Below are 15,933 nucleotides of genomic sequence, written 5' to 3' on the forward strand. Positions count from 1 at the left end.
GTCCACACCCAGCTTTGGCCTTCTTCACCTTGTCTGACTCATTGGAAAGGATGCCACTGTTGGAATGACAGTACTTTACTGTCCATCCTGAAGATCTTCTTTAGATGATGGTGCAAATGGTGGTACGTGATGCTGTACCCAAGTGGTAACCTCCTCTTGATAAACAAAGCAAAGGTGTCTATTTACCTCCTGCGTTTAGGAGACCTTGACTTTGCTTTTTAACATACATCACTCTAATTTACACTTGTCAAAATTGTATGTATAGATGACGTTTTCTTTGGTTTTGCAATGCACTTCACGTGTTTAAAACAAAAGTAAACATCAGGAGGAATGGCTTTCAAATGGTATTTGTTACAGAACACTTTTATACAAGGCACACTCGAGGAAAACCTGTAGAAAAGTATTTATTAAAATGAAATGGCACGTGAGCTTTAATTTTAAAAAAATGCAGAATATTACTGAAGGAGGATGTTGAAAGTTAAATAAGCAAGATTTGGTCTTTTCTGTTAGAAATCTCTCTGACTTCTTAATTATTGCTATGATGAATGGTGGTCAGGTGATATGATATACACATTTACCTATGTGTTTTACACCAGGAAGCCAGTACTCTTGTAAAGTACACCAAACACCTTGATACCTCATAGCAAGTCATGCTTAATCATTATTTGTCTGTCCGTGGCACATCAAATAAGATACAAATGGTTGGGTTTAGGCAAAACTGTATGTCAAAACCACACAAAGAGTATGATAGCCTGGCATTAAATTTTAGGCTATAAAGCAGTGATAATTTAAGCAGTTATAATTGAGTGAGATACGATACACAGATTTTTATAATTTAAAAATAGTATCTAATTTGGAGTATCCCTGAGGCCCAGAGAAAATAGCCTTTGATCAAAGTTCTTACTTTGATCCTATGGTTGGGCTATATAAGTAGGAATCCTACATATTGCTTACACAAGTGCAGACAATTCATAGAGCTATAATGTATCAAAGTACAAATAAATATAAATTAGCAAAGGGCTATATTTGTTGTTGCTATCTAGTAATGGTGTTATCTCAGTTTTGTTGCCTGGATGTGATAACTTTTTAATATGGGTATTAATTCTTTCCACATCTTCTCAACTTTTCCTCCCCAGATGTGCCAGATATAACACACAGACACACAGACACAGACACACACACACATAGACACACAAAGAAAGATAACAAATATAAGCATAAACATGGACATGAACAGAGGAAATGGATACAAATAAATGGGGATAGTAGGACAGGGATGGTAGGCACGCTGATGCACTTATGCAAGACCCTTTACAGACCTCTTAGGTCTTATGCAAGAGTTACTTCTCTCTGTCCACGTCATCTGGAGTTGATAAGACGTTTAGTACAACATCAGCGAAAGAATCAAATTCCACTTTGATACTACTGCTCTTGACCTACTCTGTTTTTCCCTGGGATGGGAAAATACTGGCTCACTGTTGCCTCTAGATGTTCCTCACCTCGGCTTAAGGCACTTTGTTTAGGTTTATCAAGACCCTCATGTCTCTCTGGTAGGGAAAGTTCTTATCTCTAACCAAATTCCCTCCCCAACATTTCAGAGAACGCTATCAACAAACAGTAGTTTTTTCAGACAATCTCCAGAGAAGATTCTATGAGAAAACTGTATGTCAGCAAGCTGTCAGCGTTCCAAGTAATGGACCCATAGAAAGGAGAACTCTGAGGCAGGCAAGTTCCTCAAAGAACAGTTTATTGGAAACATCATATTGGCACAAGCTCGTGAAAGCTGACTCTAAAGTTCCTGCGGCTTTCATCTAATTAAGAGTAAAAATTTCCCCTTCCCCCCAAGTCACTGGTCATGCTGTCCAATCCAGTTGCTGGTCGGTTGCTTGGATACTTCACTCCTCTGGCCAGCCACCTGTTCAAATGTCCTTGATTCCCACAGGAAAGCTTGATTTCTTTTGCCTACAAAACCCTGTGTAACTATTTCTCCCCTCCCTCTGTTGTGTGATAACCCTAAAGCCCCCAAGATGGCTTCAGCCAGGTTCACTTCAGGGTTGACACAAGCAGTGAACTTTAGCATTCTGAAATTAATCACCCTTGTAAGGAAAAAATAAATAAATGATGGTTTATTATATAAACAAATGGTTTGGGCTTTGTTTTCCTGCATGAGAATTTACATTCTTGGAGAAAAAAAATGATTTGGGGCTTCTGTTTTGTTTTCTCTTTGCTGAATCATCTCCTTAAAAATATCTCTTTGTTGATCTCCTAAAAAATATAACAGCTCTTTTCAAAAAGCCAGCTGAGCACCCAAGACAGGAGAGAGTCCAGTTTATTTTGCTCTTTACTCCAATCTCTCTCGAGTTTAAAATAGTTCTGGCTGTCACAGGCCTCTGTGGTCATGTGGTTATGACTTGGATGCTTAGTTACTTCTCCAGATTTACAAGAGTTGCAGTGTCCCATAGTCACGAAATCACTATTTGCAACCTTCCCTGCTGGCTTCCCACAAGCAAGTTAGTAGAGAAGTTTTTAGTCATGGTGATGTAAGCTCTTCACCTAAGAATTACATGGGATTTGCTTAATGAGAGAAATTGGGACTATTGGAACTGCTTTTGCTAAGTGGCATGATCATATGATGTCTTGCTTTTATTTGTTTTCTATTTTTTTTCTTTTTTGCACTTTTTACTTTTCTGCAAGTAAAGTAAACTTTACTTTTCTATTTTTTAAGTTGAATTTATATTTATGTGAAGACTCCTGAATTAGGGCTGAAAGACGAAAGAGGAAGCAGCATGCTCCATCCCATATTTGAATAGATCAGGTTGTCCTGATTTAAAAAAAAAACTTTTTTTTTGAATTTTTCTTTTTTATTTAGTTTTTATTTGTTTATCATTTTTATTGCAACTTTTAATAAACTTGCTATAAAAATGATGATCATTAAAGATAATCTAAATGAAGTATTTGTTGGTGAAATAAAGGAAGAAAATCAAGATCAACCTCCAGCATTGAAATGACACTAAAATAGTGGTCGGTCTGCCTGCTAATATACTAGTTTTAGAGTAAAAGTAAAATTGTACTTCTTTCATATGTTTGTGTGTGCACATACACATGCAAGAAAGGGATATTTATATTCTGCATGTGTGCTTGTGTACCATCTGCATGTGTAATATTTAAGAACATTTTATATTTTGTACATGCATAAGGGTACATTTCTGCTTCTGTATAACAGCTCTGTTCTCAAAAGAAATAAGAATTATCTGAAGTCTCTTCATTATGTGTTGTGAAGATTCTTCCCCCACTGTGGGTTTTTGTCCCTTTTTATTGTATGCAGGCTGTATAAGTATCAGCTGTATTAGTATCCAGCTGAACAGCCATTCCTTTAAAAAAAAACAAGGATTTTTAATCAAGTTTAGTGCAGTATTTTTTAACTGGGATCTTTATAATATAGAATACAGTGGGACTACATTGAGCCTCCAAGTGTTTCTCACAAGCTTTTTTTCCAGTCACATCATCTTGGACATGCTCCATTTTCCCAATGCATTTTCTAAAACACAATGCTCAGAACTAGATGCAATATTCTAAGCATGACTCACAGAGAACAGACAGGAACACTGAGCACTCACAAGTGTATTTTTGTTGTTACAGAATAGAATTGCAGGGTTTTTTTTTGTTTTTGTTTTTGTAGCTCCATCTCACTGTTAGGTTGTGTTCCATCAATTTTATTCATTTTATTTTATTGTTTTGTATTTTGTCAATAGATAACATACATTTTGAATGCATGAAATGGATATGAATAAAAAAGAACATTAGAACAGGGACCGTAGGCATGTTGGTGGGCTTATGCACGCCTTTTAAAGACCTCTTAGGGATGGGATGAGGTTGACAGTAGACAGCCTAAGGTTAAAGTTTTGGGGGTTTGTGGAAGAAACCACAGTCAGGTAGAGCATCCCTGGCATTGACAACTCTGTTGCTGAAGTTGTATTTTATGCAATCGAGTTTGGAGCAGTTTACCTTAAATTTGTATCTATTGTGTGCTCATGTATTGTTGACACTGTTTCACATGCATTGGGAAAATGGAGCATGTCCAAGATGATGAGACTGGAAAAAAAGCTTGTGAGAAACACTTGAAGGCTCTGGGTGTGATTAGCCCAGAGAATAGTAAACTATGCTATAGTATTTGAAGAGTTCAAATTCAGGTAGATGACATATTCAGAATTATTCCAGTAAATAATACAAGAAAGAATAGGTTTAGACTGCAAGAATGTCAATTGTTATTAAATATCAGGACAAATTTCCTAATGGTAAAAGCTGTTTGAATTTGGAACAGTCTTTTGAACAATGAAACAATCATTATCTCATTATAGTGAAAGAGGAATGGCCTTGAAAGAAAGGAGAAAGAGATGCTGCCAAGACAACAGACAGATAAAAGAGGACTGAATTCAGGGCAGAAATGTAACCTGAGAAAATGTTTCAGGTCTTCCCTAGTTCTCACAAAGATAAGAGGAGAAGTGCATTTAGACTTTCTAGATTTTTAAATATAGATTTATAATAAGCATACTGCTTTTCTACATGATTTTGTTTTTTTGTGTGTACTAAATGGATATCTGAAACCTTCTATTAACAAGATGCCTCTGTTCCCTAAAAATGATGTAATCTGATCCAAGAGGGCATTAGGGAGATTGTTTGCCTGGCATGGTTGGTGGATACCTCCACAGTAATAATTTATTCTTTCATCTTCCATATATTCTTATTGAAATATTTTTGACCGGTCTTTTGAGCTTATATTTCAGGATGTCAATATATATGTGCATATTTCCTTTAAAATGTCACTCTTCTTTCCTTTTGTCTGATTTATTCCTTTTCAATGCATTATACTTTCAACATTCACACGCCAACCTTGAATTTCATCCCACCAGGTTTCAGTAATATCTACTAAATCATATCGGCCTTCATGTTTTAGAATTTCTAGTTCTTCCTGTTGTTCCCCATAATCTTTGTACATATATAGTTGATGAAATCCCTGGATCATGCAATTTGACCTGTTTCTGATGGCAGTTATATGGTAATTGTTGGGTCAGTCTTCCTCATCCTTCCCAGTACAATATTTGATGTTCCATTATCATTTGGATTGTCTTCTTTCTTCCCTACCAGATTTAGTTGAAAGCTCAACAGATCAGATTCGCAAGGTGCCTTCCAAACATATTTTTATATTCTTGCTAGTTCTTGTGAAACACAACCCATCTCTTGCCAGGAGTCCTTCACTGTGAAAATACATCCATTATCAAACAATTCAAATAATTCTTGTGAGTATCATCTACATAGTTACTCATTTCCCATTCTCTTTCCTCTCTTCCTGGGTAATGTTCTTTGACACAAAGGAGGGAATAAAGCAATAACTGGGTCTATAGTCTCCTATTCTGGGATTCATAACTGAAATGTCTTCAAGTCTCTGTCTAGGTGTGTCATTTGTTTTCAATAAATCTCAAATATCCATGAAAGTGATATTTTTCAGACTCTCAGCATCTTTCCATCACATCCTGAATGTGTACCCTGGAAAGTGCATATAAAGTATACTATATACCAGTGATGGCTAACCTTTTCAGTGCTGAGTGCCAAAAGCGCACATGCACACCCATAATGCAATGTGCATACAACACCCCCACATGCAACACCCCTATGCATATGATCCACTGTGTGCAGCTCACCCCCACCTACATGCATGTGCCCCTCATGCATGTGCATGTGCCCCCATGCATGCATGGCAGAGGCCTGAAAACCAGCTGGCTGGTGGGAGACTCACGTCCATGCACAGCAGAGCTGAGCTGGGGTGACGGTTCACGTGCCCGCAGAGAGGGCTCTACGTGCCCTCTATGGCACGTGTGCCATAGGTTCACTATCACGGCTATATACAGCATAGATCTGTGATGATGAACACATAGCATGCCAGAGGTGGCACACAAAGTCCTCTCTGTGGGCATGCACACCATTGCCAATTGCTCTTCTGGTTTCTGGTGCGTGCATGCACACCGACCAGCTGGTCTTTATATATGCTGGAGCACCAGAAACCCAAAGACCAGCTGGTCGGTGTGCATGTGCAAAGTTCAGCTGTCTGGTATGCATGCACGTTCCAGGAACCCAAAGACCAGGTGGACAACACACGCATGCTCAGTGGCCAGCTGGTCTTCTGGTTTCCAGCACTCTGGCACGTGTATGCATGCATGCACGCACATGCGCATGTTGCCGTTTGGGCGTTCGGTGCCAAAAAGGTTTGCTATCACTGGTATAGGCAGTCTGCCCACTGATGGTTCTTTCAGACCCTCTTATTGGAAGTTTCCAATCATCACAACTTATTGCATCTTTGGACCATATGCAGGAATCCTTCCCTTCACAGAACCTGCAGTGTATTCTTTCTTAGTCTATGAGCCTTCCATGTCATCTCTTCTACCAAAGATACAGATACATCACCAACAGTTGTGCTCTGGAATCCTATACTGAAACGTTCTCTACCTCAATCCTTTCTGCTTGTCTTTCTTCTATCTTCTGGGAAGCTTCTTGGAAGTACTACCACACATTTTCCTATGTCTGATGTCGGGGTTCCAAATAACACCCCTAAAGAAAGAAGACTCCGAGGCTTGAGCTTCTTCAAAATTCCATTTTATTAGAGATGTCATATTGGCACATCTTGGAAAACCCGGATCTGAAAGTTTCCAGGTTTTCCCCACCCAAAAGAAAGTTCAAATCCCTGCCCAGCACCCACATGGCCATCACATGGCCCAATCAGGCACCGTCCAAAACAGGAGATGCCTCCCAGTCATCTTATCACATCTGCCAGGCAAGGTGTCCTTGACTCTCTGAGAAAAGAATGTTATTTTGACTATATATCTCCCATACTCCATATAATCCCCTCTCCCGTTTTCCCAACTAGAAAAAAATGTGGCAGGACTGAAGGCCCAATGCAAAAGACGGCTTCCACGTATGACATCTGATTCAATAAATTCCCACCTTCCCTGATGAGCTAGGAAGAGGACATTATTTGCCTTAGTTCCTTCACTTTCTCTTCCAATAAGGCAGTCAGCTTACACTTGAATCATGTGTAGTCTGGGATGCTCAAGGAGAAAAACAAACACGGCACATCCCCTGCAAGTCAAGAAATCTATTCCCTCTATCACAATAGAGGGAATTTGTCTTTTGATGAACAAACAATGGCCTCCCCAAGGAAGACTTGTTTGTTTTTCCTGTTGGTCCATTTTTCTGAGAAACAAGTTTATGTCTCCTGAAGCTGATTCAACTAGGTCAGCAATCTCCCACAATGGGTAATCAGCAACTCTCAGGAAGCAACCAGCAGCAATCAGTCAGCATTTTTTTTTATCCCTTTTCTTTTTCCTTCTTTCTCTTATGCATCTTCCCTGTCCTTAGTTGAACTCCCTGTCAAATTCCCGTTCACACTAGTTTTTAATGTTAGAAGCACAACTGCATAACAACTTCGTGTCTCTCCCTCCATAAAAATAACAGCATTAAAAATTACAATTCACATGATGTTCTTTTTTTTTTTTTTTGTATTTATACGGAGAAGTTGGGAAAAGTTAGTAAAATATGTATTATTTTGTAATAATCTCCCATTGGTGATGAATAATGGTGTCTATTATGTAACATCAAGGTTACTAAATTTTAGTATTGATGTTTTGCCTATAAAGTACAAAGAAGACCATTGGTTTAATGTTCAAAGTTTGTACTTTTCTCATCAGTTTTTGTTGTTGTTGATAAATAGTATGAAAATAAATATTTGAGGCATCCTTCATGCTCTCTGAACTTTGTTTTCTTGCAGGAGTTTCATTACTCAAACTAACTAGCAACCTAGTTTCATTACTCAATGCTAGTTTGGGTAATGAAACATCTGCAAGAAAACAAGCAAGCTCAGTGAGCACCAAGGACCCCTCATTTCAATCCTGTGCTACAGATATTCTCCTTTCTTGGTAAATAAATATTTACTAAAAGCCATGGAATTTAGTACATTTATCTTATTTTTCTTCTTTGTGATTAAAAAAATTAAACATTTGCATAGGCCTTAGGCATTGTGCCTATTGGGCCTACAATAGTGGATAGATCAATCTAGACTTGAGGCAGAAAGATATTATATATTTGGGAATTAATACCTGAGAGTTGAGCAGAACTCTTGATGATTACATAGACACAACAATATTGCTTGCTTGGCAACAGTACAGAATAATGTGCTATTAATGGGATATTTGTAGCTCAGGGTTGAATTGTGGAGACAGTGATGCTCTCTGAGCTTTATTGTTTTCTTGTAGATGTTTCATTACCCAAGTAGATAAAACTTTCAGTTCACTGAAGTTCAACGTCCAAAGTCAGAGAGCCTCAAGGACTTCTTAGATATACTATTGCACGCTCCCTCTCTCTCACTCCTTCTCTCTCTCTCCCCCTCCCCTTCCCCCCTCTCTGTTTATACCCAGCCTTAGCCATAAAACTCATAAAACTTTAGACCAATCACCGTCTCAATCCAACTTTCTCACAAGGAGGTTATAGTGAAAAAAATTGTTGGAGCTCATAGTACACAGCTACCTTAAGTTTCTGGAAGAAAGGTGGAATATAAATCTAACAAATGATAAGTCATCTTTGTCTAATCTGTCTTGATGGTCTGGAATTATAGAAATTCAAGTTCAGACTTGAAGAAGGTTACTATAATACTCTTGGTTTTTTTGGCCTTTCTATTTGGAAGAAAAACAGGAAGAGTCAGAAGAAAATGTGAGGTTAATCCAGATGATTACACATCAAGACACACCTCATAAATCACTTTAAATCCATCACCATCAAATGTGGTATTGTACTTGTTCAGAAACAAGGAGTGGATGTATGGAATGAGTTGATTTATGCATCTGTACCTTGTTGTGTGACATGGTTGGCTCTTATAGTATTTCACTTTGAATGTTCTCTTTAAGATACCAGTAATAGGCATTATTCCATGGTCACCCAAATTCCAATCCTTTATTTATACATATGCATTTATTTTTGGGGATATGCAAATAGATGGGGGAGGTTTTAAAACAGACACTTGAAAATTATGAACAGATATGTCAATTAACATTAGGGAAGGCCTCTGTGTTTTTAGGGCAATATACCAGAGATGACATGGAGTGATGACTCAGACAAACACACTTCCATCCTCATATTATATTTAGGAAAAATTGGAATAAATTTAAGGGAGTCAAAAATATGGAAAAACATGGATCTTTGAATTCTGAAAATATCCATAAGCAGAAAATCATGAATATGTATTTTGAAGTCTTATCACAATAAGATATTAACTGGGATTGGCTACAACTGCTATTTGAAAGAGCAAGGTCCATGGTGAGCTTTGCGTTCAAATAGAAATTCATCATTGATTACATTTAGATGTGACAAAATGCAATCCTACGCTCCTTTCCATGAGAATAAATAGAACTGAGCTGAACTTGGACCTCTGAGCAATATTGTAAATAAATTAGGAATGGTATAGAAAAATGTTTACTTTTACCTAATTTTATATTTGAATTGTATTACTCATTTGACAGTCACTTCCCATATCCAGTAACTAATGGAACAGAGACATCCTTGTGAGGGAGAAATTTGAAAATTAATTCAGTGTATAAATATGGTTTTTGGGGAATGACTTACATTCCTCATATAATTAGCACCATTATTCAAAAAGCCGTAAAAACTCTACATTTTGTCTATTGCCCTTCAAATTCAGTATGGTTTGTAAAACTTAGCTTGCAGTTTAGACTTAGTTAATCTCATTTTATTCAATAAACCACGGTTAAGCTGTTACAATATTAACTTGCTCTATGAATATAGTCTTGATATTTTTCAGTTTGATTTATAAGGTGGTAAAGATCCAGCCAATATGCAAAAAAATATGATCACTAGTTAAGTTCACACAAATGCTAAGCCACAAACAACGCATCCTATGGCATACAATGAACTCACCCTATGTCTGTCTGCAGCATATTTGTTTTATATTGAATCCATTTATCTGAGTGCGGAAATAGAGAACCTGGAACAAATAGGATTAACAAACTGAGCCAAGGAACTAAATACAGATGAGTGATTGCCATCTTGTGGCGAAAATCCTTTCTGTTTGGGGGCTAAATATTTCGCATCAATAGCAGCTGCTTTTTACTGCCGCAACTTAAACCTCTAAATCAGGGGTTCCTAACCAGCTGTGCTTGCACCCTCTGGGGCTGTGGGACAATATTCCAGGGGGTGCAAAACTTGGGTTTAGAAGTTTCAAAATTATCATGCATATGCATATAATTATTTACTTTTGTAAGGGTTACAAAAATATATCAGAAGCGTTCTAGGGGTATGGGATAGAGAAAAGATTGGGAAACCCTGCTCTAAATAGAAACAATTCTTGGCTCCATTTGTTGAGAAAAATATAGTTTTATTAGAAGTCAAGTGCATTGCAGTAGTGAATAGCCAGAAAGGAGAATCCAGTGCCAAAAGCCCTAAATTCAACTTTTCCCTCTCTTAGCTCCCTCCCATCACTGTTTCTCCCCCCCACCCCTCTACCAACCAGGTTCAAGCAAGATGTTTTGAGAATGGACAGTTCAAGCATAGATTGGCATGCGGCTGTGTTCTCTTCCCAGCCCGTGATCTTGATACAGCAAGCAGCGTCTGGGAGGGGAGGGTAATACAGCAGTTCCTCTCACTTTCCCCACACAGCAGTCACTTTTGCTTTCCTCCAAGCAACCCACCCTTCCATCCACCCTCCTCATAGTTCATGGCAAACTTTCACCACATGATAGAACTTTATAAAGTCTCCAGACCCCAGCAAGATACATCAATAGTCAAGCTGTACTTTGGTTCTGCTACACCCAGATTTTTTTCTCCTCACAGCAAGAAAATCTGTTGGAAGAAACAGAATTTAAAGGCACAAAATACAACTGTGTAATGAATACGAAATAATCTGACTAGGAAAGAGCAATAAAATACCCAGATATGCTTTTTGTTTTCTTTATAGTAATGTTTCTCAACTTCAGCAACTTTAAGTTGCGTGAACTTCAATTCCCAGTATGCAATGCTGGCTGGGGAATTCTGGGAGTTGAAGTTCACACTTAAAGTTGCCAAGGTTTAGAAACACTGCTCTATAGCTTGCAAATCACTCTAGTTGCAGAGCCATTTTATGTGGGGAAAAAAATGTTTAAAGGAAGGAGGCATTTCATTGAGTAAACTGTGCTTGCTTTTGAATAAATATGACCAAAATGAATGTGCAATCCTTTAAAGGCATCATTTATTTTAAAATTCAGAATTTATTATTTATTATGCTTCACAGGAGATAGTCAAAGAAGTCAAGATGGCAGCCATGATGAAGCTCCATCTTCTGTATACAATGTGGTACATAGCATATTGGGAAAAAATTGCCAAATTATATGGTATATTGCACTGAAAAATAAATAAAATGTTAAATCCCAGATGTCAGGCATGATATCATTAAGTCCAACTCTTATGCTCACAATATTTAGAGGGATACATCTACTACATACCCATATTCAGAAGTGGGAAACCTGCCCAAATAATACTGACTCCATGCTGGCTTGGGAATTCTGGAAGTTGAAGTCCACAAGTCTTAAACTTGCCAAGTTTGGAAATCCCTGCAAAAAAATATAGAAAATGTGCACCCAGAGATAAACCAACCCACATTTTGGTCTGCTTTTCAGCAGATGAGCTGACTCACAAATATATATGGGAAACATGGTATTTTAAAAAGTATATATTCATGGATAGGCTGTTTAGGTGCATTGTGGTATTTAACATTCTCAGCTTCTCTATGAGTATACATGGAAGCTTTTTTACTACACGACCAACACAACATATCCTAGGTGGCGCAGTGGTTAAATGCAGCACTGCAGGCTACTTCAGCTGACCAGTTCTGCAGTTCGGCTGTTCAAATCTCATCGGCTCAGGGTTGACTCAGCCTTCCATCCTTCTGAGGTGGGTGAAATGAGGACCCAGACTGTGGGGGCAATATGCTGACTCTGTAAACCGCTTAGAGAGGGCTGAAAGCCCTATGAAGCGGTATATAAATCTAACTGCTATTGCTATTGCTACTAAACTTGTCCAAGGATCAGGAGTGAGAAGCAGTGTTTTTCAAGGTTCTCCTCCTTGAAGTTAGGGACAGCATTTAGGGCATGTCTGAAGGTTATACTTGGTGCCTATGTTGTGGTGTGTCCCAGACTCAACACTTAGCCCTCTTATTTAATAGCTGTATGACACTGCTAGGAGAGTTTATCCTCTAGCATGAAGTCAGGTAGCATCAGTATTTTGAATCTAGACCAGTGTTTCTCAACCTTGGTCACCTGAAGATGTGTGGACTTCAACTCCCAGGAATTCCATCCCCCCCCCCCCCTATGCTGGCTGGAGAATACTAGGAGCTGAAACCCAAATGCCTTAAAGTTCTCAAGGCTGAGAAACACTAATCTAGACTAAACAGGAGATGTGGTAAAGGGCATATCGCAACGCCATCCTGGCCATTTCTGCTTTTAAGCCAAGGTTTCTGGTTCAGCACACTGCTTTTTACAGCTGTAAACGTTCCAAAGATTTAAAAAAACTATAACTTTCATTTTTAATACTACACAAACATGATTCTTTCATTTCCCCACGTACAAACGTGTCATACACAATATAATTCCCAAAAATTTAAACAGTTTTTTCCCTCAATACTTTGGCAACTACCCTGTCCTGTTTATAAGGAAGCTACTCCCACTGAACTCAAGTGAGAGTTGTTTTTAAAAGTAAATCTGAACAAATTGCACTTTTTTACCTCTAAAAGCAATTTTCAAGGCATCTAATGGTTAAAAGCCTATTTGCTATCACTGGTGAACTTATTTGTTTAGAAAAAAACCTGTTTCTTGAAACTGCATTGCTAAACCCATTACCAATCAATAGTCATTTGAACAATCCGGAATCCCTTCCTAACCAGTTCAGATCTGATCATTACCTTATGCATGAAAAGAGCAGAACAAAGTGAATTAAAGTGACAACAAGCTGAAACGTATGCAGTCAGATAGATTTCTGATGAAAGAAAGCCTAAGTAGGTTTCTCACTATTCCAGAAGCTCTGATTGCAACACACTAGTGATGCTTGCAGTAGAGGCTCCTCCCACCTGCTCAGGTATGAGGAAAACAGGAAGCACCAGGCTGCAGTGGGTGGAGCAGTATCTGTACTTAGTTACCTGTTGAATTCAATCTCATGCTTCTTTCAAAGTCCACAAACTGCTGAGGTTGGGTTAACTACTCCAGGTAAGATGAACTGAATGGCAAATACTGGGAGTGAGTTACTAAACTGTAACCATTTTAATACCTGTATCATTTGGTAGCAATTGGGGAGTGTTACTGCCTATTTTTTATTTATTTACATTGCTAGCGATTATTTTGGAAACAGGAACTTTTTAGTGAGGTGCATTAGCTGAGCCGCAAGACTTGTTTTAAAGAGAAAGCATTTCACTGTATTGTCTAAGTTGTGTAGTGAAAATAGTGCAGCTTGTGCATTCTTTTATTTGTTTGTATTCAATATATGTGAGCAAGTGCTACCTTGTTAGCCTTCTCTTACAAAATGTATAAAATTACAAAATGTGAGGTTCCCCTCACACATATGTGCTAGTCGTTCCCAACTCTAGGGGGTGGTGCTCATCTCCGTTTCAAAGCCGAAGAGCCAGCGCTGTCTGAAGAGGTCTCCATGGTCATGTGGCCGGCATGACTAAATGCCAAAGGTGCACGGAACACTGTACCTTCCCACCAGTGGTTCCTATTTTTCTACTTGCATTTTTACAGGCTTTCAAACTGCTAAGTTGGCAGAAGTTGGGACAAGTAACGGGAGCTCACTCCGTTATGCAGTGCTAGGGATTCAAATCACCGAACTGCTGACCTTTCTGATTGAGAAGCTGAGCGTCTTAGCCACTGAGCTACCGCATGTCCCTTTCACAAAATTTATAGTAAGCTACAATTCAATGAGGCATGAGGTATTTTATAATTCATTATGGAAGACAATGCTTCACTGTAAAAGAGACTGATGTAACTAATTAACTTCCCCAATAATTCAATTACCGCTTATTTGTAAATATCAAGCTGGTAAAACCTGACTTTCTCAAGGTGTTCTAATGAGTTTGTTTTAACATAATAAAAGGGGGAATTATTAAATCCATGTAGAAGAGTTCTAATATACTTAATGTAATATCATGCTATTTAAATCTAGACAAAATCAGTTTTAATTTGTAGTTTACATCCAAACAAAATTTTCCCATATGGCTGGGGTTTTTTTTTCTTGCCTCCCTCTCTTCTTCATGCTACTTAAAAGTCATGTATAATTCCTGGTCCAGCAAAGCTTGCATCCCTCTGTTCACCATGCATTACAACATTGTTTCTCAACCTTGGCAACTTGAAGATGTCTTGACTTCAACTCCCAGAATTCCCCAGCCAGCCCTTCTTCCATCTTTCATTGTAAGATCTGCAAATTAGTGACCGACCCAAAGATTTGGGACCTTGGCCCTCAATTTTTCAACTTTAGCCAGTGATTGTGAGGATGAAGTGAGATGGTTAGATTATAGCTATGTTGTGTTCCTGACAGGATAAGTTTTATTAAAATATTTCATTTCATTTATTCGATTTATAGGCTGCCCAATCCCGGAGGACTCTGTCCTTTCACTGTCTCCTGCTAATCTTCTCTTTGTTTTTTAATTTATTTTTTTGTCCTAGTTTATATGTAATTATTACATAAATTTAAATGGTACCCCATGAAATAGGTTTGTTGCTCTTACCCCTTTCTTAGTTATACACCCTGGACTATTACACAGTTATGGGGGAAATCTCAGTTGTGCTTTTATATATAAACCTTGCTGAATTTTCTTGTTAGGGTTCTTTCCTGCCAAGTCTCATTTGTCTTGTTCTGGGTTGTCTTTCCCCATAAAATATTAATGTCAGTTTCAACTCAGTTATTATCTTTCTCTTTCCAGCTGCTCCCACTTTTCAATCTTAAATGACTGGATACGATGAGAGAATAGATTAGCAGTATAGGAGAAATGATGTTTTGATTTGATAAATGCATCCATCTTCCCCATATCTCTATTACAAATGGCCTCCAACATTCAGTATGATATGTATCTTATCCATCATCCAAAAAGGTTTCCCCAGTGGTAAGGAATATCCTTTCATGGGTGAAGAAAAGCAAGCTGTACCCTCGTGGTCTTGGTTGAAAAAAACCTGAGAATGCAAGTGGTGGAAACATAGATGTAATTACTAACTAAGGTATTTGATGACATGTATGTCAGGTTTCCATTCCATTTTCCAAGTGTTTCTTTGCATAGGAAAATATGCTTTGTATGTCACAGATATTTATTATCATTGTTGTTGTTGTTGTTGTTGTTGTTGTTATATAAATTTTTATTTACTAAACATGAAACTCAGTCAACTGAACATTAAAAAATGCATCACAAATATAATTGACTGGTACTGATGGTTGATATGGGTTGCTGCCAGCGTCCTAGGTATCAACCAATTACCTTCTTACAATGTATGATGTTCTGAGTAGCACAGTTTTTTTGCAGTTCCACTGGTGTTATTGCAGGAAGCTGCAATTTCTTGATGTATTTTATAAAATTCTTGGACATGGTACAAAGTGCCCCGATGACAATGAGTATCACTGTTACACATTTCATCCATAATCGCATAGTTTCGATGGCCAGGTTGCGATATTTTGTGATTTTTTCCCCAGTTCTTTTTCTTTGACTTTGTCGTCTCCCGGTACTGCAATATCAATAAATTGTATGTTTCAGTTTTTGACAACTGTGATATCTGCCGTGTTGTGTTCCAAATGACTATCCATCTGTATTCAAAAATCCCACAAGATCTTCACCTTCTCATTTTCGATAATCTTTTCCACTTTATG

At 38.0% G+C, this 15,933-nt stretch overlaps 1 protein-coding gene across 4 annotated transcripts in view; it reads left to right on the forward strand.

Moving 5' to 3' along the window:
- The window catches only part of LPIN3 (lipin 3), a 61,612-nt gene that overhangs the window by 4,168 nt on the left and 41,511 nt on the right, over positions 1-15,933 (forward strand). For 3 of the 4 annotated variants that reach the window (XM_014064972.2, XM_087720380.1, XM_014064898.2), the window contains exon 1: positions 13,207-13,292. The exons of the other annotated variant lie outside the window; for it this stretch is intronic. The gene's annotated coding sequence lies outside the window, so the exon portion shown is untranslated. Of the gene's footprint in view, positions 1-13,206; positions 13,293-15,933 lie in introns of those variants that run through there. 4 annotated transcript variants of the gene reach the window in all.

This window comes from Thamnophis sirtalis, unplaced genomic scaffold (genome assembly GCF_051295495.1).
Source record: "Thamnophis sirtalis isolate CommonGarterSnake01/CBP01778 unplaced genomic scaffold, rThaSir2_p1.2 scaffold_7, whole genome shotgun sequence".
Lineage (NCBI taxonomy): Eukaryota > Metazoa > Chordata > Lepidosauria > Squamata > Natricidae > Thamnophis > Thamnophis sirtalis.